Source organism: Protopterus annectens, chromosome 16.part0 (genome assembly GCF_019279795.1).
Source record: "Protopterus annectens isolate FY-2018-M chromosome 16.part0, PAN1.0, whole genome shotgun sequence".
NCBI lineage: Eukaryota > Metazoa > Chordata > Ceratodontiformes > Protopteridae > Protopterus > Protopterus annectens.
The window spans coordinates 690824060-690847724 of NC_056750.1; the positions used below are offsets into that span (position 1 = coordinate 690824060).

Here is a 23665-nt window from a genome sequence, read left to right on the forward strand (position 1 = left end):
GTCAATCTTTGTATGCAATTCTGCTTCTAGAGGTGAAAAATATTCAATAAGAAGTCTCATATAACTGAATCCTAACTCAATGTTAAGGTCTTGCCATTTTTTTAACAGAGTAGGATGGCTTTCTCCGTAGGTGGGCATGCAGAGAACCCGCATGCCCCTGGGTACCACACGGAAATGTAATGAAGCTTCCAAATGCTGCCTTTGCCAGGCATAGCGCTGCAACCTGTATAGATCCTCTTCAAACTCCTTGGAGAGTTTGAAAAAGTCATTTAAATTTTCATCTGTACTAGATAAGTTTCTGACTTCCATGGTGTCTTCCAAATCCAGAGCCAATAAAGGGTTGGTTTGACTATGTAGCAATCCATGAAAAGCAATGCTGGTATCCCTCGTCTCTGGCCGGTATTCTAATTCAACATTAGACTGTTCCATCGTGTCAGGCAGTCGCAACACAAAAATGGCAAAAAACACAAACTAAAAGATGCAACTGTTCTGTTGAGAGACCAAATTTCACAAGTCCCAAACTGAAATTCACACAAAAAGAAGAAACTAGTCTCACCACGATAAGCTTTGAAATAAAACTCCTTAGTCCTTGATGCAAAAGTAGATTTAAAACTTTGTATCTTTATTCCATGTAACAAAAAAGTTGATAAGCGCTTTCGCATAGATACAACTATGCTTCATCAGATAACTTTTAAAACCAAAACTCTCTATTTTAAAGTAAAATAGGCGGGAACTTAACTCATTAGGTTTTCAATTTATCAATTAAACAATTGAATATGCAAAAACTGTTCTCAAGACCCTGCCAACCTTATTCATTCACAAGTGCAGGAAAAACAAAGTAAGCATTTAACATTCATTGTTACTTTCTTTCTAACGACTAGGAGAATATGTATATGTAACAAATGTAGCTATCACCCACTTATGCACATCTCTTTTTAGAGCCATTCTTATAAAGAGCTACTTTAAAACGAACCTTGTTGTTTTACCGGAAACTCTTGTAAACACTTTAAAACATTTTTAAGCAACCCATATATCTTGAGTTTTAATGCATAGTCTTTAAAACATGGATTTTATATGATCTGCATACTTATATGTGCTAACTAATAAAATGAATAAACAAACAAGCAAATAACACATAAATATACAAATTTATAAAAACTATATATATATATATATATATATATATATATGTATATGTGCAAAAAATATATATATAGCTTATTTACATATAAATTACATATAACATAATGAATGAAATCATTATAATGGTGTCAAGCTTGTAATGTTCTGGTATGGCTAGAGGACCATGTAGCTGCCTCCAGTATGGAGGCTTTTTCCAAACCTTTAAAGAATGCCCCCAAACATGAAAATGATCTAGTAGAATGGGCCTTCACTGGGGAAGCAAGGGTCTTACCATTTGAGAAATAAAAGGAAATGGCTTCAGAAATCCAGCTGGAAATAGTTTGCTTGGAAACTGACTTGCCTAGAGTTCTTGGGTGTTGAGACAAGCAGTCAGATTTGCAAATAAGCTTGATTTTGTCAAGGTACTACTTGAGCTATCTGTGCAAATTCAATGTATGCAATATTCTCTCAGTGGGATACTGAGGTGAAGTAAAAAAGGTAGGGAGGTTAATGGACTTATTTAGGGATAACTCATTAACTTTGGGCATAAAGGAAGGATTAATGTGCAGAGAAACCCTATCCCTATGATAGACAGTAAAGGGAGGATTGGAAATTAGGGCCTGTAACTCTGAAACCCTTCTAGAAGAGGTAATGGCCACTAACAAAACAGTCTTCCAGGTACAATGCCGCAGGGAAGAGGAGCTTGCTGGTTCAAAAAGTTCCAATGTAAGCTTCTCCAGCACAAAATTGAAATCCTAAGGAGGAGGTATTGGATTCCTTGGAGGTCTGATGTGAAGGATGCCTTTAAGGAACTGTTTCACCTCTAACCTAGAAGCCAAAGGTGAAGTCATAGGCAGACAAGCAGAGATGGCTGAAATGTGAGCCTTCAAAGAACAAGACAACCCAGATTTCATCAATTCACACAGATAGGACGAGAGGTTGTAGGTCCTTTTTATGACAACAGATGGAAAACCATTTCTATTTGGAAATGTAGGATTTTCTAGTTGTGGGTTTTCTTGCCTCCTGCAGAACTTAAGGCACATCCTCGGAAAAAGGTGTCTGTAAGGGATTAAAATCCTATCACCCACAACAATGGATTCAGAGCTGACAGTTGTGGATGCACTAGGGTCCCCTTGTCCTGTGTGAGTAAATCCATCCTGTGGGGTAACTTGTGATGATTTCCCCCAGCTATGTGCAGGAGAAGGGAGAAACAGTGCTGTCTTGGCCAAAAGGGAGTCACCAACAAGATTTTTGGCTGATCATGCTGAATCTTTTAGGACCTTTTGTAGAAGAGGCAAGGGGGGATGCATACAGAAACATCCCCTTCCATGAGAAAGACCGAGCATCTGCCTTCCACACCAGGGGATGCAGGACCCTAACACAAAATTTTGGAAGTTGTCTGTTCATGGGGGAGGCAAATAGATCTATCTGAGGTATTATGTCCAGAAATACATCCCTGTGCAACATCCATTCATGGGATCGGGTCATGGGCCTGCTTAAAGAGTCTGTCACTGTATTCTGTGCTGAGGGGAGATAAACCACCTGTATGGAGATTTGTCTTTGTAAGGCTAATTCCCAGGTGAGTAGGGCTAGTCTCCATGGAATGTAAGACTTCATTCCCCTCTGTTGATGTACCAAAGAGCTGTGGTGTTGTCTGTCAACCACCTCAGCATTCCTGGAACAAGGCTGCATTTGAAGATTTGCAGTGTCAAAAAGCAGTTTGCTTTACATTGATATGTTTCTGGGCCTGCTTGGGAGACCAAACATCTCTGACCCTCCAGGCTTGGAGAGTTGCACCCCAACCTGTGTCTGAAGTGTCTGTGAATAACTCTAGGAAAGGAAGGAAAGGTTGCAATGGTAGGCCAATGTTGCAATTTACTCGTGTAGTCTTGCTAAGGGTATAATGTGGAGAGTGGATTCCATGTACTCCAAGAAATGATGAAAATCCCTGGCTGTCAAAGACTGGAAAGGGAGAATGCTCTGAAAATAGGAAGTCTGGAACAAAACTTTCTCTACTGAAGAGAGGCTAGCATTTTGTCGGTTTGAATTCTGCATCCCAGGAAATTGTGATCCTGTGAAGGTATGAGGGAAGACTTCTGGAAGTTTATAGTGAACCCTAAACTCTGTAGAAGGGCAATAGTGGAGAAAAGGTTTTCCTGAAGAAATTCTGGGGACTGAGACTGAATCAGAAGGTCATCTAGGTAAGGGAAGACTTGAATTATCTGCTTTCTGCATAAAGCTATTACAGGAGCTAAGCACTTTGTGAAAACCCTTGGTGCCATAGAGAGACCAAAGGGCAAAGCACTAAACTGAAAATGCGAGGAAGCTACAGAAAAACATAAAAACTTCCTGAACCTTGGGTGGATGGGAATGTGAAGACAGGCATCTTTTATATCCAGGGATACCATGAAACCCTGTAGATAAAGGAGAGGGAGAAGGGAAGGGAGAGTCAATATACAGAAAGACGGGACTTGAGAAAGGTGTTTAAATGGGAAGGGTCCAGGATGGGTCTCCAGGGGCCATCTTTCCTGGGGGACCAGTAACATCCAGGAGTAAAATCCCTTTCCTTGCTGGGAAGTGGGAACCCTTTTGACAGTTCCCTGAGATATGAGGTCTGTGCTGACCGGAGGAAAGAAGCTCAACTGAGCTTTAGGGGGGGGGTGGAATCCCTCTGAAAGAGGGGAATTTTTCCCAAACCACGAAATATCTTGTTTTAATTATGAAACGTACCCAAGAGTCCCAAGTAATCAGTTTTCAAGCAGCAAGAGATAAGCTGAGACAATGAGACAAGGGAGTGGGTGGGCCCTGGTGGCTGGTAGTTAGACTACCTGGTTTGGGTTGGGGCTGAAAGGACTGTTTAGAGGCAGGGGTGGAAGAAGCAGACTTAGAAGAGGCAGGCTTTCTAGGTCTCCTCTTACTTTTGGAAGAAGATAACTGAGAAGTTTTTCTAATAAAGGTAGTCTTAAACTGGATAATTCCTTTAAAACCATGGAACTGGAGAAACAAGAATGTATTTAGGATACTGTAGCTCCTTTCCTTTCTCCTGATGAGACTTGAAGAGTTTGTCTGCTGAACTCCCAAACAAGCCTTTAGTTATCCAAAGGTGCATCCAGCAATTTGGTTTTGAAATCTTCAGGCAGAGCTGTATGTAGCCTAAACCAAGAATATCTTCTCAGAGCAGACCCAGAAGCAGCTGCCCTAACAGAAGCATCAGCAGGATCATAACTGCACTTGGAGTGCCTAGTCACTTGTAGAGAAGAATTGAGAATAGCTGCTAGTTTTGATTTTGCTGGGGAATCTGAAATGTCTGCCGACATTTTCCCTGCATTCTTCAGAAGGGCCAGGAATACTTTGCCATGTGGGTCTGATAATTTATTGCACGGAAGGCCAAAGTGGTAGAGGTGTATACTTCTTTTCCCAAACATTCCATGATCTTACTCTCCTTATCAGAGGGTAACAAGGAAGTAGATGGTAGCAATTTTAAAGCCTTATCCATAGAAACAGAAATAGTAGCCAGATCATCAGCAGAAGCATTGAAAAGGAACTTGGGAGTCCAAAGGGTACCTTACAGAACCTGTCTGGATGCTTGGGGCAGGATGCCGAGAGTCTGGATATTTGGAGGCAGCACAGAAAACATCCAGAAAGACAGGCAGTATGGGAGGGAATAGCAGAAGGAGAAAGGGAGTCCATCTGCAACAGGTAATAATACCACTTTTGAATATCCAAAACTTGGGAACAATCCCACTTAAAAAAATTATTTCATTTCATCCCAAAAGAGATGGTCTTCCCCAGGTGAATCTGTACCATTATATTCCAACTCTGGGGAAACATACCCCAAGGGAGAAGCCAGCTGGATGTAGTAGGCTAATGACCCCTCTTCAAAGAATATTCCTCCTCTGAGGAAATGTCAACGTTTGTCTTTTGAATGATGTGGAAGGAGAAAAGGGCTGCAGAAGAACAGAAGGAGGGGGAAAAGGGCCATAAAGGCATTAAAGAGACTTTGAGAAAAGGATTCCCAATTGGGGGGATGCTGAGGGGTAGCAAGATGCATGTTTAGTTTTAACTTTCTTCTTTCTAGGGGCTTCCAAGCGAAATGTGGAGGGACCAGACACCAGCCTACATCCGATGATATTGGAAAGCATATCTTCATGTACCGTAATTTGTGTGATGCCATGAAGGCCTTTGGATATAATGAGCCAGAGTTTCCCATTGTCACCCTGATCAGATGCCTGCCCCTTTCTCGCAGAAGTGCCATCGGACTCCAGGACCTCCACTGTGGTACCCGCCAAAAGTATCCACCACCTTTGGCATGGTCGTGGTTTGGGCCTAAACATAACAGGCAAAGATTATGGGCATCATTATGCTGAATCTTCCTTCCACACTGACACTTGCCCTTCCTAACTGACATGAATCCAACAAACAAGCAATAGCAAAAATGTTTAGAAGAAAAACCCCAATGGGGACTTGCCTGATAACTGGAACACAAATGCTCTGGTGAGCGAACGTCTGTAGCGGGCAGACATGCTGCAGAAAAGTTCTGATGTAGGTGCGAGTTGATGTCCACTTTATACCCAATGTCTCTTTATGGCCAATGTATGCATTGATTGGTGTGGCATAGTATGTACCTTGCAGTAGCATGAAGGCTTTTGGATACTAGCCGGATGTACGAGTCAGCCGGAGGTGGACTCCCTTATGTTATGAATACTGCAGCATATGAATAGAAGGGCATCAATATCATTAGGAACAATAAGACAGATGGTATGTGGGAGATCCCTGGAAGGAACATTAAGACAGTAAAACAAGAAATGGACTCAAAGAGCCTTCAGGGACACCTTTGTTCCAAAGCCCCGAGATATTGGTATTATTACGTTCACACATTACAGGTGTATTCAGAGAAGTAATTAATGAACCACTGCAAAACAATATTACAGGGAAATCTGTTTCACTAAGTTTGAAGTAGAAGGGTATGTTCAACAGTGCTGAATGTTTTGCCAAGGCTGAGAGACCAGCAGTAAATTTACCCTGCTGCATATTGGAGTAAATCTGATTAGTAAAGGAAAATACGGCAGCGGTTGTGCTGTACCTGGGATGGAAGCCATGTTGTCTCAGACTTGAAACTGTCACACTAGGAAATGTAGTCAAGATTTTGAATAAAGAAGATTTTTCTGGAATTATAGTTTGGGGACAGAGGATAGAGACTGGGTGAAAGTCAATGGCTAAGGTGGAGGTAAAGACTTTGGGAAGGGAAATGACAAGAGAACGTTTAAAACTATTATGTTTCAGGTGGGGTTGTTTTGCTTTCTGTAGAATCAGCCCACCTAAGGTGTTGGCTATTGGCCAACACCTCTGTGTTGATCTGATTTCCTGAGGTTTATTTTCTCTGTTGTACTTCTAGTACAAAGACTAAACATTCTGTGAAATTGTGCAGAACTAATATAGCAGAGCTACCCACCTGGCTGTGTTGGACTCTATAAACATTTGATATACCAAACTGATAAATATACTTTTTTGCACTTGGTTTGCACTGTGCTGCATTTATATATTCGCTTGTTTACTGCTGGTCTCTTCTTAATGTTTTGTTTTTCATACCCTCACAACCAAAGTGCTGTACTCTTAAACCTAGTGGCTTTGGAATTGCCCTCCCCTGCTGTAAAACTTGATTTTGGTCACTCCTCCCATTCCCATCTCATTTGCTCACTCAACTGAGTACAGCGAGATCATTTGGGAAGGACTACCCCCTTGCTCCTTTGAGTTTGGGCACTCCTCTCTGTCCCATCTCATCAGCTCCGTCTACTGAGTACAGAGACTGCATGTGGGAAGGCCAACCCCCTTAGTTTCTTAATCTTGAACCATCTTCTGTTTCCTCCCTCTTCACTTAAAAAGGTTTCAAGTGCTTTTATTCTGTTGCATTTATTACTGCGTGTTAGTAGCCTGATTTAAATGTATCTGTTATTCTTAGCATCTTAGTTTTTGGTTTTAGCACTTGCGCTTCAGGCCAGTTACTTTACATTTACAAAGTTTTTTTTGGTCTCCACTCTTGTAGACAAACCCTTATCAAAACCCTTTCTCCATAAGTCTGCCCAAGTATTCAGAACACTATGTCTGGACAATTCCCATCAGTTTCTCCTGCCAGCCTGGTCGACATGGGCAAACTGAGACAGTTTAGCAACTGCCTCATGTTTACTGACAGCCCTCTTTTCCTAGCACATAATTCTTCTAATTGCAGGAAATACATGTATATCAGTAAAGTACAGTTGTGAACACTTACCATAAATGTAGATGTTCGAATGTATTCACAGTTGCAGTAATTACATTTGGGTTACCTGCTGGCAGGTAGCCCACAGTTGGCCTGATTAACAAAGTCTTGGGTCCTGCATCGGTTGCTGTCCCTTCTTCCATGACGTCAAGTCGTCAGGGGTATAAAACATGCAACCGATGCCATTACATCAGTTTTTCTTGCCTCAGATGTCAGGTGCCCCCCCCTAATGGGAAGCAATTATATATAAAAATACAATGGTTTACCTCCAAAAACAAAACAAAAAAGCAAATACACCAAAACGCTTTTAAGTATAGTAAGAAAAGTAGAGGTATAGCCAAAAGAAGTTAGGGGGATGGAGGGAGGGTAACCAAGACTGCAACAGTGAATACACTCGAACATCTACATTTATGGTAAGTGTACTATGTTCTTCATGTTTCACTGGTGCAGTCATTACATTTGGGTACATTCCCAAAGCTATGGTTGGGAAGAGGAATTTAGATAGCATTAGGACCAGCTATAATGCCCTGCAAGACTGCAGTGGCAAAGCCAGCTCTGGATTTAGAGAAAATTGGCAAATGATAATGCTTGGAGAAATTATGTACAGAACTCCAGGTAGCAGCTTTTAGGATGTCCCTGTTAAGAATGCCTCTGAGAAAGGCTGTAGAGGTAGATGCAGCCCTGGTGAAGTGAAGTCTGATTCCCTGAGGGATAGGTTTTCCATGGTGCTTATTACAAAAATTAATGCAATGGCCTATCCATTTAGAAATGGTTTGCTTTGAAATAGCCTTCCCCTCTGCCCCTGCAGCAAATGCCACCAGCAGTTGTTCAGATTTCCTTTGAGGTTTAGTCCTGTCCAAGTAGAATCTAAGTTGTCTGTGCACATCCAAGGAATGCAGTATCCATTCCCCTTTGTTCTGTGGATTGGTAAAGAAGGTTGGCAAATGAATGGACTGATTTAAGATCCACACTGGATACCACCTTGGGCATGAAGGATGGATTGGTTCTGAGGGACACCCTGTCAGTATGAAAGATGATGAAATAGTTTTTTCCAGCTGAAGGACAGAGCATCCACTTTCCAGGCTTGTTTGTGTGGAGTCCTTGTGCAAAATTTGTCCAATTGGTAGTTCTGGGGAGAGGCAAACAGGTCTATATCTGGGCTCCCCCATTTGCTTGTCAACATGCTGAAAATCCTTGGTTCCAGTTTCCACTCATGTGGGTCCATGAGGTTTCTGCTTAGTTCATCTGCCAGTGTACTTAATTTTCCTGGCAGGATTTGAGCTTGTAGGTGCACTTGGTAGCTCAAGGCGGTGTTCCACAATGCCATGGCTAGTCTGCAGAGGTGGTAAGAATGTGTACCCCCTGCTTAAGTACCACATAATTGTGGTGTTGTCCGTCTTTACCATTAGTTGTCCTGGAAGAATGTGGTCCTTGAAGGTTGTCAGAGCATTCTGTACAGCTAACATTTCTTTTTGATTGATATGCAGGTGCATTTGAATTGGGTTCCATTTGCCCTGAATGCACTTCCCTGCCAGGTGATCCCCCCCTCCCCCCATGCATAGTCTGATGCATCTGTTGTTAGGGTTTGGGTGGCAGGGGTGGTGTGAAAGGTAGTCCCTTGTTTTGATGGAAAGCCTCTGCCCACCAAAGGAACTCTAGATGTAGGCAAGGTATGATGGGAATCATTGCTTCTAGATCCTGAGAATGTTGACACCATAGGCTTTTTAGATACCACTGTAGTTTCCTCATATGCAGTCTTGCATATGGAATTAGAAGAATGTAGGAGGCCATGAACCCCAAGGCTTGCAGTATTTGTCTTGCAGATAGCAGGGTTTTTGTGCCACTTGTTTGAAGTACGTTGTTAAATGAATTTGTTTCTCTGGCATGAGGAAAGCCATCTGGGAAGTTGTATTCAAGCTTGCTCCTAGGAATATAATTTGTTGACAGGGTACCAGGTGTGATTTCTTTTCATTTATTGTGTACTCCAGACAAATTAGAACCCTTTGTACAAAGGCCGGATGATTCAAAAGTATGTCCTGGCTTTCTGCCTGAATTAGACAATCGTCCAGGTATGGGTATATTTGGATATTTCTTTGCCTGCAAAATGCAATAACTGGAGCTAGGCACTTTGGCTTATCTACTGCACCCAGGGTATTCACAAAGGGCAGTGCAGAGAACTGATAGTGCGTGTAGCCTGCTTTGAATCGTAGGCATCTTCTGCAAGATTCCCTGATTGGGTTGTGTAGGTATGCGTCTTTTAAAACTAGTGTTGACAACCAGTCATCTTTGCCTAGCATAGGAAGCAACTGGTGAAGAGTCAGTGTTTTGAATTTTGGAATATCCAAAAAGGTGTTTATAGTAGACAGGTCCAGGATAGGATGCCATTAATTGTCTTTTCTGGGTACCAGGAAAAGTCTCGAGTAGAAACCTTGTCCCTTTTCCTCTTCTGGTACCATTTGAATAGCCTCATGCTTAAGAGGGAAAGTATTTGGTATTGGGCCTCTGCCCACTGATTTGGGAGTAGGTCTGACCACCCACTTGGTGTTGACAACATGTGAAAGTGAAATCTGTATCCCTGGGACACTATATTTAAAACCCAGTTGTCCTGGGTAATGAGTTCCCAGTTCTTTGCATGAAGAGCAATCTTTCCCCCCAAGGGACAGTCAGTTGATAAGTGCTTGGAAATTTTAAAATGAAGTCATTGAGACAATTTACCAGAGGGGGAAGTCTTATTACTCCCAGATTTGGAAATGGAGGCCCCCCCACTGCTTAGTCCTGTGCGTACCCTGGGACTGCAGCCTGGGAGCTCTGCTGGATGTGGGTTTGGACTGAGAAGGTCTGGAAGAGGCAGGAAAGGATCAATTCTTGGAAGGCCAATGCCTACTATAAATTTTGGAGGTTGTACTTGTAAAAAATCTTTAAACAGTTTGTATAGATTTAACCTTTTCTTCCATCTTTTTAAGAACTTCTTCTGCCTTGTTGCCAAACCGGCAGTCCTGGTTTAGGGGAGCATCCAGTAATTTTGCTTTAACATGATCTGGTAGGGATTGCTCCTTAAGCCAAGCATGCCTTCTAAGTACAGACCCAGTTACAGCAGCCCTGCAAGATGCCTCTAGAGAATCAAAACCACATTGCAAAGTATGCTTTCCAACCTGTTCAGCTGAATGCAATAAATCCTGTAAATTCTTATTTTCAGCACAATCAGGAAACAACTTCATTTTCTGTTTAAGTAATCCAATAATATGCTGCTGATACTTCAACATATGAAACTGGCAGTTTAAGGCCCTAATGGCCAAAGTTGCAGAAGTATATACCTTCTTACCTCATCTATCCAGCTCCCTGGAGTCTCTAGCAGAAGGGGTAGGATTTTTGGCAGTAGTAGCTTTAATGCCCTTAGGCCCCTGTGAAATGGTCTCTGGATCCGCAGTAGAATTTTTGAAAAGGAACTTGTGAGAGTCAGGGACCCTGTAATATCTATCAGGTTTCCTGGGAGCAGGAGGTAAAGAGTCAGGGGCCAAGCCAGATTCTGCAAATGCATCAACAATGTCTAGTACAGGAGGTACGGCTAAAGGCCTGTGCTGGGGCAGGAGTAAGAAATCCCTAAGCCTCTTTTTAGAATCAGAGAAATCCTGACTTGCCCAACGAAAATGCTCCCTGAGAGTATGCAAGGTTTCACCAAAAGAGAAATCCTCTGGGGGGGAAGCAGAGGGAATGGAGTCCTCAGCATCAGAATCCTCACAGGTATAAAAGGGTAAATCCTGGTCATCAGAGGAAACAGAAATTTCAGAATCCTGGTCAGAAGTATCATAAACAAACTCAGTCCTAGGTCTCTTAGAGGGGGAAGGCTGGCTTCCCTTGATTAGAGTAATAAGGTCTTCAGCCATTCTTATCTGTTTTTTAGGCATAGAGGCCTGACCATGCACTCCGGGCATCAGTTTTTTAGGCATGGTTCGAGATTTAGGCCTTGAAGAAGAAGATGGCGTTGGTTTAATATGCAAGTCAGTAGGTCTGAATACACCCTCAAAAGCCGGTGCCTGCACAACGGCTCCGGACCCATCCAAGGTACAGACATCCGCAGGTTCCACAGTTGAAGCATCTCGTGGCATACCGGACTCCGAATGGGTCTCAGTAGAGGCCTGCGAATCAGAAGTAGCGGGTATCAGGGGCTGCAAAAGCACCTGAGTACCAGTGAACTGGCGACTGGCTTAGGAGAAGCGTCGTCAGTAGTTTTGGACCTATGCTTCCTGTCTCTGTCTTTATCTTTGCATTTTTTCGGAATGTCGGAAGGATGACTGAAGACATATCAGGAAAATTGAACTGAGCACCAAAATAATTAGAAGCATAAATATACCAACGACAGATAGTTTGTGGTTTAAATAAGGCACAAAACTGGCAGCGAGGTATGTTGTAGTCAGGGCCTAGGCAAGGAATACAGTACGAATGAAAATCTTTATGAGGTACTTGCTTTCCACAAGTAATGCAATTATTTACTTTTACTGACGTTGGTTAAGAGCAAGAAAAAGTTTCCCCAACGGGGTACTTAGCTTTTAGTTGAAGACTTCAGTTCTGAAACTCGAAAATGAAAATTTCAGGAGTCGGCCAACTGGCACTTGCGAACTGCTTCTGCTTCGGGCACCGCACAGCAAGAAAGACTGATGGCTGCATGGTTTATTCCCCTGACTACCTGACATCATGGAAGATGAGACCGCAACCGACGCAGGACCCAAGACTTTGATAATCAGGCTGACTGAGGGCTACCAGCAAGCAGATAACCCTAATGTAATGACTGCAACAGTGAAACACAAAGAACATCCTGGAATCCATACTCTTTCGCTCCACAGTCAGTACTCCTGACAAAGAGAAGATTGCCAGCACAAACACCACACCACTCACATCACATAGCCAAGCACTGCACAAACTCACCTATGTAGAGGTCAATAAAACTTACCTAAATAGCAGAGACCTCCAAAAACACACTCACAAACATTTTGCACACAACACCAAACACATCACACACAGCAGATAACACACCAGTGTCTCACAAACACAGCCCATAAGGCAAAACAATAAACCATCACAGCCCACAAGGCATAATATTAACCAAACATACTAGTCACTGGTGACTCAATTGTGAGACACTATGTCCCCCTCACCAGGCTCGACAAGAAGGTCATGGTCAGTTGTCTGTCTGGTGCCAGAATCCACCACATCATGCACACACTTAAGTCCTCCACAACAAGTACAAGTACGACTCTTTCATTGTTGGTGTGAATGACTTGAGACACACCTCATTGGACTATATGAAGAAAGACATGCTAGAGCTCTCAGAGTATGTGTTCCAGGCAGGTATGACGCTATCGCTAAGCAGCATTCTATCTTCACCAAGAATGTTACCGCAATAACAGCAAAAAATAATTGACTTCAACAATTGGCTTAGTTTCTGGTGTCATTCCAAGGGATCCAGTATCTATCTGTCTGGGATGACATGGTTGAGAGGCCACCTGTCACCACTGGAATTCCAGATCCTGGCCAAGGCTCTCGTCTCCCACATTGTGCCTTTTTTAGGCAATGTCCCAAACACAAATCTTCCAACATAAAAGATCTATCAAAAGGCAAATTGAAGGTCATGCTGCTTAATGCTAGGAGCCTTACCCTGAAAACACACTCACTGGAGACCCTCCTTGCACTGGAAGATGCTGTTTGTGCGGTCACAGAAAATTGGTTCGGGGATCTCATTCCAACCTCAAAATGAGGTTGGGAAGACTAAGGGTGATGGAGTCTCCATCTTCATTAAGCACAGGTACACCTCCAGACTGACTTGCCAGCATGACACACAAACTACTCCAGGTGCAACTGACAGTTGGCAAGACACCCATCCAAATTATAGCCAGCTACAGACCCCACTCCCTTCCATGACTCAGAACACCCACTTCTCTTACCAGGATCTACTTGACTTATCAAGATACTTCCTAACACCCTCATCCTTGGTGACTTCAACAACCCCACCATAGACTGGGAGAACTATTCCTGCACTAATGCACTCACTCGATGATTCCTTGACTTCATCAGTTCTAACACACTAGAGTAGCTCGTCTCATCCTCCACAAGGGGAAATAACATTTTGGACTTGGTTCTCACCAACATGGATGACTGTTGCACAACTCCCATAGTATGTTCTTCCCTGGTGAGATCAGATCATCGGAGTATCTCATTTGAAGTATCTATCCCACCCCCCCACCCCCCCCAAGCCATAATCAAGCTAAAAAACTTCTCACAAGCTGACTGCAACCTCCTAAGGGAGGATATCTGTAGCTTCACAACACCGCTCCTCTCCGAGGATGCAGACAGGTATGCTGAACAGTACACCAATGCAGTATACAAGCACCTGTACAACTGCATGGACTCAGCCATACCCAACAGAACTAAAACTTGCTCCTCAAGGAAACACAAAACTGTTTGGTGGACATCTGCCAACAGGCTTACAACAAAAGGAAGAAACTGCTGTTCAAGGGCAAAAAGGAACAAATTCCAAATTGGAAAAACTCCCTCTTTAGCCTCAACAAGCAAATTAGATCAATAGCGAAAACCTACAAAGCCAATTATGATTAGAAATTGGCCTCCAAATCAAAGGGAAACCACAAAGCCTTCTTCAGTTACATTAGGAACCTCCATGGCAAAGCCCAGGTGTGCTCCGAATTAGCACTTAACAGTATCACCTACACTGATCCTGTTGACTTAACCAACCTGATAACAGATAGGTTCAGCGCAAACTTCACCCCCATGTCTCCCCACAGGCCCTTATGACATCCCCGATATTTGACCCGCACCTCACATCTCCATAGATCAAGTGTTAAAGGCCCTATCCAAGGCAAGGATTACAGCTTCCATGAGACCTGATAATATCCCAGGCTGTATTCTGCACCAACTCCAGCAAGAACTTGCTTCGCCATGGAGCACTCTTGTGACAAACTGAAATGTTGCCAGCCCAGCTATGTGGAATTTTGTAAATAATCATTTGTCATTTGTGAATATTACTATGATTCATATGCTTGCCTTACAAATGTAAGATAGCTACATGTTTTATGTGCATTAAACTGCTGGTGCAGAAGTGTGTGTAAAGTGTACTAAGCTAAAATGTGACCACAGTGTACCCTACTGGAAAAGGACAAAGGTATATAAACTATGTGCCTGTGCAAGTGTGTGCGTTAATGGTAGAAGTTGGAACATACAGAGTTAACTTGCAAAACTTCAAGAAAATAAGTTGAAATTGTTTACGAGTGTGCTATAAATGTTAGTTAATGCAAAGAGGAGGTTTTTCTACTACCTTAAAAAGAAATAATTACTAGGTTTAAAATGTAAAATGAACTGTTCTACGACCTCCAGGTTTAGGCAAACTTCTGAGAGATATGTACCTCTGACACAGAGGTGCTAAATTCTAAGTTTCTCTTAGCCTGGGAACTGAAGGCAGGTGAAACAGCATGATGTCATCCCAGCTAACCCAGCAGTAATATGTATTATTAATTTAAGAACCATCTCAGAGAGTGAGTCTGTGCATTTTGTATTTGTCTTTGGATCTGACAACATCTTCACATCAGCACTTGACTTGCTAATAGTAAGTAACTAGATTACAGTGATTTCTCTTAGATATAGACAGGAATATAGTACAGATTAGTTTAGATGTTTTCTGTATTGATTTGAGACTGTCCTGCAATGTTGTTTTAAAATATTTCCTCTGATTCTGAACTCTGTAGTCACTGTGTTGAGTTATTGAGTATTGTCTTGTTCTTTTATTACTTATTATTAAATATATTTAAACATTTTCATTGTTGTTTGTTTGTTTAGAAATATTTAAGCTCTTGGAGTACTTGGTGACACTGTACAGGCCACTCTTAAATAGTCTTGCAAGTCTTGGTCACACTTACCATTTGGATATTAGTAACATTACACAGTAAGACTGGTCACCCTTTGGGAAGGGCCTTAAAGTAGCTGATGGTTAGGACTGCCACCAGAATCCCCTATCTTATGGTCTAGGCAGAAGGGGGCATAGCTAGTAAACCTGTGCCAGCCTTTCCCACGTGTGTGTGTGTGTGTGTGTGTGTGTGTGTGTGTGTGTGTGTGTGTGTGTGTGTGTGTGTGAGTGTAAATCAAATCTCAAAGCATGTGTGTTTCTCAGCTACTTGGACAGAGAGAATGCTGGGAGGACTTGGCTTGGAACCCTGGCTAAGGACTCAACTCTATAGCTGTGCCAGAGGGGAATCTTATTGGGGATCTGGTAAAAGAGGGAAAAACAGCCCCAGACTGACTGTGACCTCTGTGCGCTCTTAAGGTAAATTGTGCTTTACTGTGTGTATAATTGTCATCCTCCCAATGTGCACATCCCTCACTGGTGCTAGTGGTGAGGACTGAGGCTCCTTGATTACTGGACCAGTGCAGGGGCATCACAACTCTATTCAACGACAGCCTAAGGACAAGCTTCATCCTAGCAGAGTGGATAACTGCCATGGTCATCCCCTTGCACAAAGGTGGTGCCACTAGTGGCCCTGGAGACTATCGCCCCATTCGCTTGATAACGTCGAGCAGCACGATGCCAGGGCACTTCTATGGGATAGGCTTGTAAAGGCTCCAGGGCCCTAGTACACATGCATGAACCTATGAACCTAAGTCTGATCTGTAAAGCCATGGAGAGTATTATTATGGCTCTCATAAACAAGGATATATGAAGTCTCCAAGCACTTGACCCTACTCAGTTTGGATTCATCAAGGGCTGATCTTGCCTGTTGAACCTGGTTGACTTTTTTGAGACTGTCACCAAGGCCCTGGATGAAGGAAAGTCAGTACATACAGCTTACCTTGACTTGGCCAAGGCTTTTGATATAAACCCCCACTTGGGCATCATCAAAAGGCTAACACAAGTTGGCGTAAATCCCTATGCCATTAGATGGGTGGCCAACTGGCTCACCGACAGGACACTCAAGGTCAAAATAGGCACCTCCACCTCCAGTAGTAGACCTGTCTTGAGTGGAGTTCTCCAAGGATCTATTCTGGGACCCCTACTGTTTGGCATCTATTTCTCAGAGGTCCAGGCAAAGACAAAATGCCTGTGGCTAACCAAGTTCGCAGACAACTGTGAGTTGGGTGCTGTCATTGACTCCCCACATGATGTTAAAGTGCAAGAGGGTCTTACTGCAAATAATGACTGGTGCCAAAGTCATGGCCTCAAGCCAAGTGCAAAAAAATGTATCATCATACCTTTAAGCAGAAACACAGCCACTACGGATTACCAAATCAATGGCAACCCCTTAAACACACAACCTGTGGTGAGTGACCTGGGTACTCAGGTTGATAATCTCACATTTGACCATCATGTAGCGGCAGTGGTCAGAAAAGCCTTTTACACGGTTCATCTCATAAGTAAAGGGATTACATCCAGAAAAAAGGAGGTTATTACCTCTCTATACTCCTCCTTCATTACAGCAAAAATTGAGTATAACACCCCGTTTGGTATGTACCTCTTCTAATATCTGCACCAACTGGAAAGGCCTCAGAAATACCACACAGAGAGAATCCATGGCCTCCAACACCTGTCTTATGCGGACAGGCCCAAATCATGTATCACTCTGCTCTGTATCCTACAGATTGCTCAAGGGTGATCTGTGTCTCGCCTACAAGGCAGTCTTGGACCCTGCACTACTAGAGATGCTCCATATCTGCAAGTCTAACTCTTTGCACATTACCCGCTTGAAAGGCCTGAATATAATATGTGACAACAAAACCTGCTGGCAAGAAAAGTTGGTCTCCCAGAGGCTGCCCGGTCTATGGAATACACTTCCCATACACATCAAACACCTCACTGACCATCTTCAAGCACAACCATCTGTGTTCCTCATTGGCAGGGGTGACAGGTGCTAAGGGTTTCTTTTTGGGGATAAACTCTTGGCTAGGCATGTAAGCGCCCCAGGGCCATTAGCCTAGTAACATCCTATGATCCTATGATGCAGATTTCCAGTAGTGAAGGTTAGGTTACCAATGAAGGCAAAAGATTTGTAGAGAAATGTTCTATGAATCAGAAGTTCAGGGTGAATGGTGTAGAAAAAGGGTTTATAGGAGTTGCCAATCTTTTCTAGCAGTTTCTCAGTTTCATATTTGGTAATGATTTCGAAATGAACAGGAAGGTAATTTAAGTACATGTGTAGAAGGAGGGGTATACAGGAGCAATTGACGAATACAGGGAGAGTGTGTGAAACAGGTTACTCTACAGCATTCCAGAACTTTTTTGGATGACTTGGGTATGCCCACTGAAGTGTCCTGCAATATTGCTTCAGCATCATTAGTAGATAGCCTGGCCACTTTTCTGAGTTTATGTATTCTTTCATCAGGACTGGAAGGATGGATTTTTCATTCAGTTTAGGATTTACCCACACGTTTAACAAACAGACATTTGTTGATATCACAATAATTTCAAAAGGTAAAAAGAGGCAGCAATAAAAATTAATATAAGACTCTGAATAAATAGAACTAAACAGATTGAAATATGTGCGTATTACACTGTAAATGAAAGCCAACACAGTCAAACAACAAACTTCAGCATAAAGTCATAGTATCTCACTGGACTACTACATGCTTTCTTTCTTTCTGTTTTCCCCCAACAATTCATAAAGTTTAAATTCTCATAATCTTGAACATAATGGTCAAATCTTTAGTTTGATAACTGTCAAAAAAAGTAATTTTCCAGTTCCAATCTCACAGCTTCACTACCATAAAGAAAACAGAAAGGCGCACACAAACAAAATCAATACAAATGTGAAAATGTACTGACCGTGATTTTCTACTTCGAACAGTGGTCATATGGTTGAACTCCATGAATTTAAATCTCATACACCTTGCACTCGAAGTATAGGGTGATGACTTTTCATAAAGATTCTGGCAGTCACAGATTTGCACCCATTAGCTCATATAGTTACTAACTCACCAAAGTTACTGTATCCACTAATGGTTTGTACTGTAGAATGTCCTAGTAAATGTTGACCCCAAATCATACAGAAACAGTGATTACAATGATTACAAGTTAAAGCAGTTACAAAGACAAACTATGATATGTCAGAAATTTGAGAACAATTACTATATTTCATAACTTTTGTTCTGGCCCAAAGATGACCATGTCCTCTCATTAATATCATTAGAATCTAGCCTGTGCATGTCTTGCCATCTCCATAGAAACTGCAACATACAGTCTATTAGCTAGTGTATAAAAGTTCATCCTATTATCTGTATTACATGTGTCTTAAGGAAGGAAGGATTTGCAAAACTTTCTTATAAGTTACTTATAAGTAATGTCTGCCTACTCTACAATGCAACCTTTGATCCTTTTCATTTGGAAGTCTATGACTCAAATGCATACTAAAGGAAATAATACTGCATCTGTTATGGTAAAACTCAATATGCAAGTATAAATGTTACTGTTACAACATCACAGCAACGTACATGGCTCCAGCATACATAAACTTTGCCCATATGCAAATATGACACTGATACACCATGGGTAAAGTATGTAGGTGATGTGAACCTTGTGATGGGATGGGTAAAGTATGTAGGTGATGTGAACCTTGTGATGGGTATGGCAACATTTAAACTCATATTGCTATCATAACAATACATTTTTGTAGCAGAACAAGTCAGTGAAATGCTGACGCCAAACACCTACTGACACATATGGCAGGCAGCAGACTTGTCCTATATAGGTAGGAAGTACAAAATATCTTTGGGTTACAGCAATATCAAGCTTCTTGAAGATTAGCAGTTCATAATCTTGACAATCACATTTATGAACCTCTGAATCTAGCAATATACTTCACAACTAAAATTAAAACATCTAGTTTCAGGACATTTCCTTTCGATGATCTGAAAAAAAAATGTGCGTGCCTTTTGCATTAGATATACCTAATTTTATGTACTTCTAGTTTGCTTTCATTTACTGTGAATATACAGTGTTTAAGAATTGAAGTAATTTAAAGGAAAGAAATTAAATAAAATGACAAGAAACAACTGCAAATGTACTCACCTTCCCACATTCAACCACAACTTCTTCACTTAATGAAAGTTGCACTACTGCTTCTTTCAGCAGCAAGAAGTCTGTGGTGACCTTTTACAAAAGTTAAGACAGTGGTGCTCATGTCTCTGCTGGTTGCTACCCTGTCCTAGAACAGAACAGCATCCTGCTGTCATGCACTGAGAAGCATCTGTTTCTACTCAGTAAAGCTTACCGCTCTGCAACATCGACATCACAAGAAACATCATGGCTACAAATGAAAGTAGAGCTCTGCATTTCAACACAGTCTGTTTTTATGTCTGGTATACCAAAACGAGAGTAAGACAAGAATAACTGAAAATTAATCACACTGATGGTAGTATCTGCTATGCATGCAAACCTACTTCTTACTCTTCTATAGCTAAATTATATGAACCACCTGTTTGACAACTCCCCAGCATGGCTAGCCACCTGGCAGTGCAAACCTTGGCTCTAAATGATTGTCACTGTTGAATTGAAACCCTGACCCGATGTGCCAAAATGAGTAAAAGGGGTTGTGGAAGGATGGACCTACATGACAACTGTACACAACTATCATGCATGAAACATGCAAATCTACAGCACACTGCAATGCATGACAGAACTCAGCAACAGACATGGCTCCAGTATGCACAAGATCGAGCAATACACAAACACAATATCAAAGCACAATGGGCAATGATTATGTGCACTGTATACCTTGGGATGAGCATAGCAACATTTAAATACACCATTTTAAATATGCCACACACTGCTGTCACAAATGAATGAGTTTGTCTGAGACAGACAGAGTCAATGCAATGCTGGTATGCAAAACACATTGACACATATAACAAGTCAATCAGCATAGGTCAAGCACCTGTTTACAACCATCCACAATATTTCCACCGGCATCCACCCAGTGATATGCTTGCACAGGAATGATGTAGTACATCAGAATGGTGGGGCAACCTTAGGATGCTCAAAGAAGGCCCTGTCTTTTCTACTTGCTGGTGTGACTAGATGACCAAAATATTTCTAGGAGCTGCACAATAATATAATTAACACCTACCTGGCAATGCCTTTCTCCATGACAAAAAATCCAGATCATTAATATGGTTTACCTTTGGCTAAGCTCTTACAGCAGACATCAGCACATATAGGTCTGCTGAGTAGTGCTACAAAAATAAACAAACATATAGAAAAGGAACTCCAAGCAGCTGCAGTGCCTAATGAAAACTGCTGGGTAGCCAATGATACCCCCTCAGTAAGTATGCCTTATATGGTTTATTAACTTAACCACAGCTGCTGTCTGGCACACAAACATCAAGCATTCATTTCTGTCAAAGATAAAAGATGTCAGACAGATAAGAGTCCACAGACTGTGGGACAAGATGCTCTGTAAACACCACATTATATTATTCACTGACAAGATGCTCTTAATGCTAATTAAGTTTTCATGTTACTTGATAAATGAATGGGAGTGACAACACCCATCAGACTGAGAATCATAAATCACAAGGTTTGGTACTGTCCTGGATACACAGGTGCACACACTAGTACCCACAATGCCATGGACTCCACAGTGATAACACTAGTGATGCTATGTAACAAATGGGATAATAGAGCATGACTGCAAGCACCCTCAGCAGCTTGGGTACTTGGATAGCACAGGGCTGTACACGCTGAATGTGTCTGCGAGGTCAGCTTGCATGGCACATGTGCTGCTTATGACATAGCATCTGCTTGTAGCAGAATCAGCATTGATGAGTCATGCTGCTATGCCACCACCAACCTTGTCACCACACTATGTGTGCTATGGCATTGAAGTATTTACTTATTTGTACAGGTCTAAGTGGCACCTTATACCTCTGAAGTCACAAGGCAGCATATTATGTCCCGCACAACCTCTTAATTCTACTTCATATTATTATTTATAATTAAGATGGATATCTTACAGGAAATTTCTTACTTTGCAAGCATATCTTAATTGTTTTTAAAATAACACTGTATTCCTCCTTTTGAAGGACAATGTGTGAAGACATTTTTTTTGTTCTGTAGAGTTTATATTTTTGTTTGTCTTGGATGTGACATGGTAGTGTACATCGCATTTGCTTTGCATTTCATTTAATTTATTCTTATATGAAAAACTTGTAAAGATAAATGTAGACAACACTATTACACACTTAAAAAAAAACAAAAGTGCTTGCATAACTCATTCGCAAATGCAAATACTTCTTTGTTTAAGTTTTCATTAAAATATTTTAAATTAATTTTAATTTAAAACAAATACTAAGCCAGCACGAGTACAATATAGGGATGAAGTCCTGACTATGACCCAGGTGACCAGAGTGTGATTAACAGCTCAGTAGTTGAACGAGCTGGCAGAGTGTATAACCATTTTAATACTGGGGTAAGGCAGAATGCCAGGTGGATACCCCTCAAGTTCTGATGTAGGTCATGGCTTAGAGAAGATTACCTGGGTGAGATGTACAGGTGAGTCAAGGAGAAATGTATGTCAAAGCCTGAAGCAAGCACAACTTCACAGGCCTCATGGTTCATTCATCCTTCTCTTGAGAAGTCAACAGGCTGGGTAGGGGCAGGGGTTATTAAAAGGATGTCACGAGTGGATTAAAATGCCACTGGCTGCTGGCTCCACTATAAAAAGCTCTTCTCCCTGGTTGCCAACATATTCAGGAAATACAAGCACATTTTGCACTATTCACCAGTCGTCTTCCCTCCTATCAGATGGTACTGGGGAAGAGAGTTGGAGTAGCCAAAGCAGCTGAGTTGCTAAGAATAAAACATAACATTCTACAGCATATTTAGAAACAAAAACAGCTCAAAAAATTATTAACTATATTTTGCTTTTAGAAATTAAAGTTTATACCATGAAGAGATAATAACCTTCCCTTTTTGCTGAGGTCTTTTCCCTTGGTGTTTTTCTGAAAATGAGAGATTTTGACTGGCAAGACCAGTCAACAAATAAAAAAAAAAAAAAAAAAAAGTGTCATCAGTAATATTCCCAACAGCATAAGACATAAGGTGGCTTTGTGCAGTCCACACAGAGTGCTGTAACATGATACTACTTCTGGTTGGTGTTAATCTGTGCAGGTGGTTAAATAAGTACAGCCTAACACCTTCTAAGATTCATCTCCTACAGTTTAATACGTCATTAACATTTCATATGCTGTTTGTCAGTATTACACTGCTTTGTGTTATTTGCAATGTTAGTATGAATGCAGTCAACCAGTAACTGCTCCAGTGCCAAATATCTCTGCTACGAGGTTAAGCATGCCTTATGTTATTAATCTTTCAGATTACCAGGATGAGATCTGACAGAAATAGAAACTGAAGGTGTCCTGCAGTGGCTTCCCAGTGGCACAGACTGTCCATTTCCTTCTCAAAGTGGCTGCTGAACTACATATACAAATGGTTCAACTTCTAAAACTAGACTCCCAGAAGGCCAACTTTCACAATGCTGAAACCACAATCACAAAACCACTGAACATCGAACTTTGGCTGTTTACTATGGTAAGTAAACACTTGGCCAATGTGCCCTTTTCTTCACTGCAGTGTGATCCCAGAGTTGGTATATTTAGTTAGGGGTGGTATGGGGGGTGTAGCTCCCCACTTAGGTGGGTTTTACTTACCTCAGTACCAATTTCATTTGCATTTAGCCAAGTGTTTACTTACCGTGATAAACAGCCAACATTCGATGTTCCATAGTTTCATGATTGTGATTTCAGCATTGTGACAGTCGAACTTCTGGGAGTTGGGATTTAGAAGTGGACCCATACAAATGCATCATATTGCAGAGTTAATCAGCAATTGTTTCATCTAGCTCCTAGATGTAGAGGGTTCTATCCACTGTACAATGTGCAATACAGAATGCATCCTGGGTTCACTAGCAGTTTTGCAAAGATTAATGATCTTATGATCTGAGACAATTTACACTGGCCATCAATTAGTGGTCCTTGCTGACCATTGGGGCACAGTATCTTTAACATGTGGGTGTGTGTACTGGTGAACAGGTACAGATGACATCCCTGCTCTGTCCTAATGCCTAGATGGGGAATGAAAGGCTCATATATTTGGAGAGTCAAATGTCCACACTGCATCCAATAGGTTTTACTATGAATGCTCTAATTGGGAGTGTTTGCCACCTCTGACAGAGGTGATTGGATCAACCAGAGCTGTGTCCAACTCTTCTCCACAGAGAGCTGGCCTCACATTGCCTCTTT

At 41.8% G+C, this 23665-nt stretch overlaps 1 protein-coding gene across 1 annotated transcript in view; it reads right to left on the reverse strand.

Annotated features, from left to right (window-relative positions):
- ENTPD2 (ectonucleoside triphosphate diphosphohydrolase 2) overlaps positions 1-23665 on the reverse strand; it is a 1039348-nt gene that overhangs the window by 390679 nt on the left and 625004 nt on the right. The gene's annotated exons all lie outside the window — the stretch shown is intronic.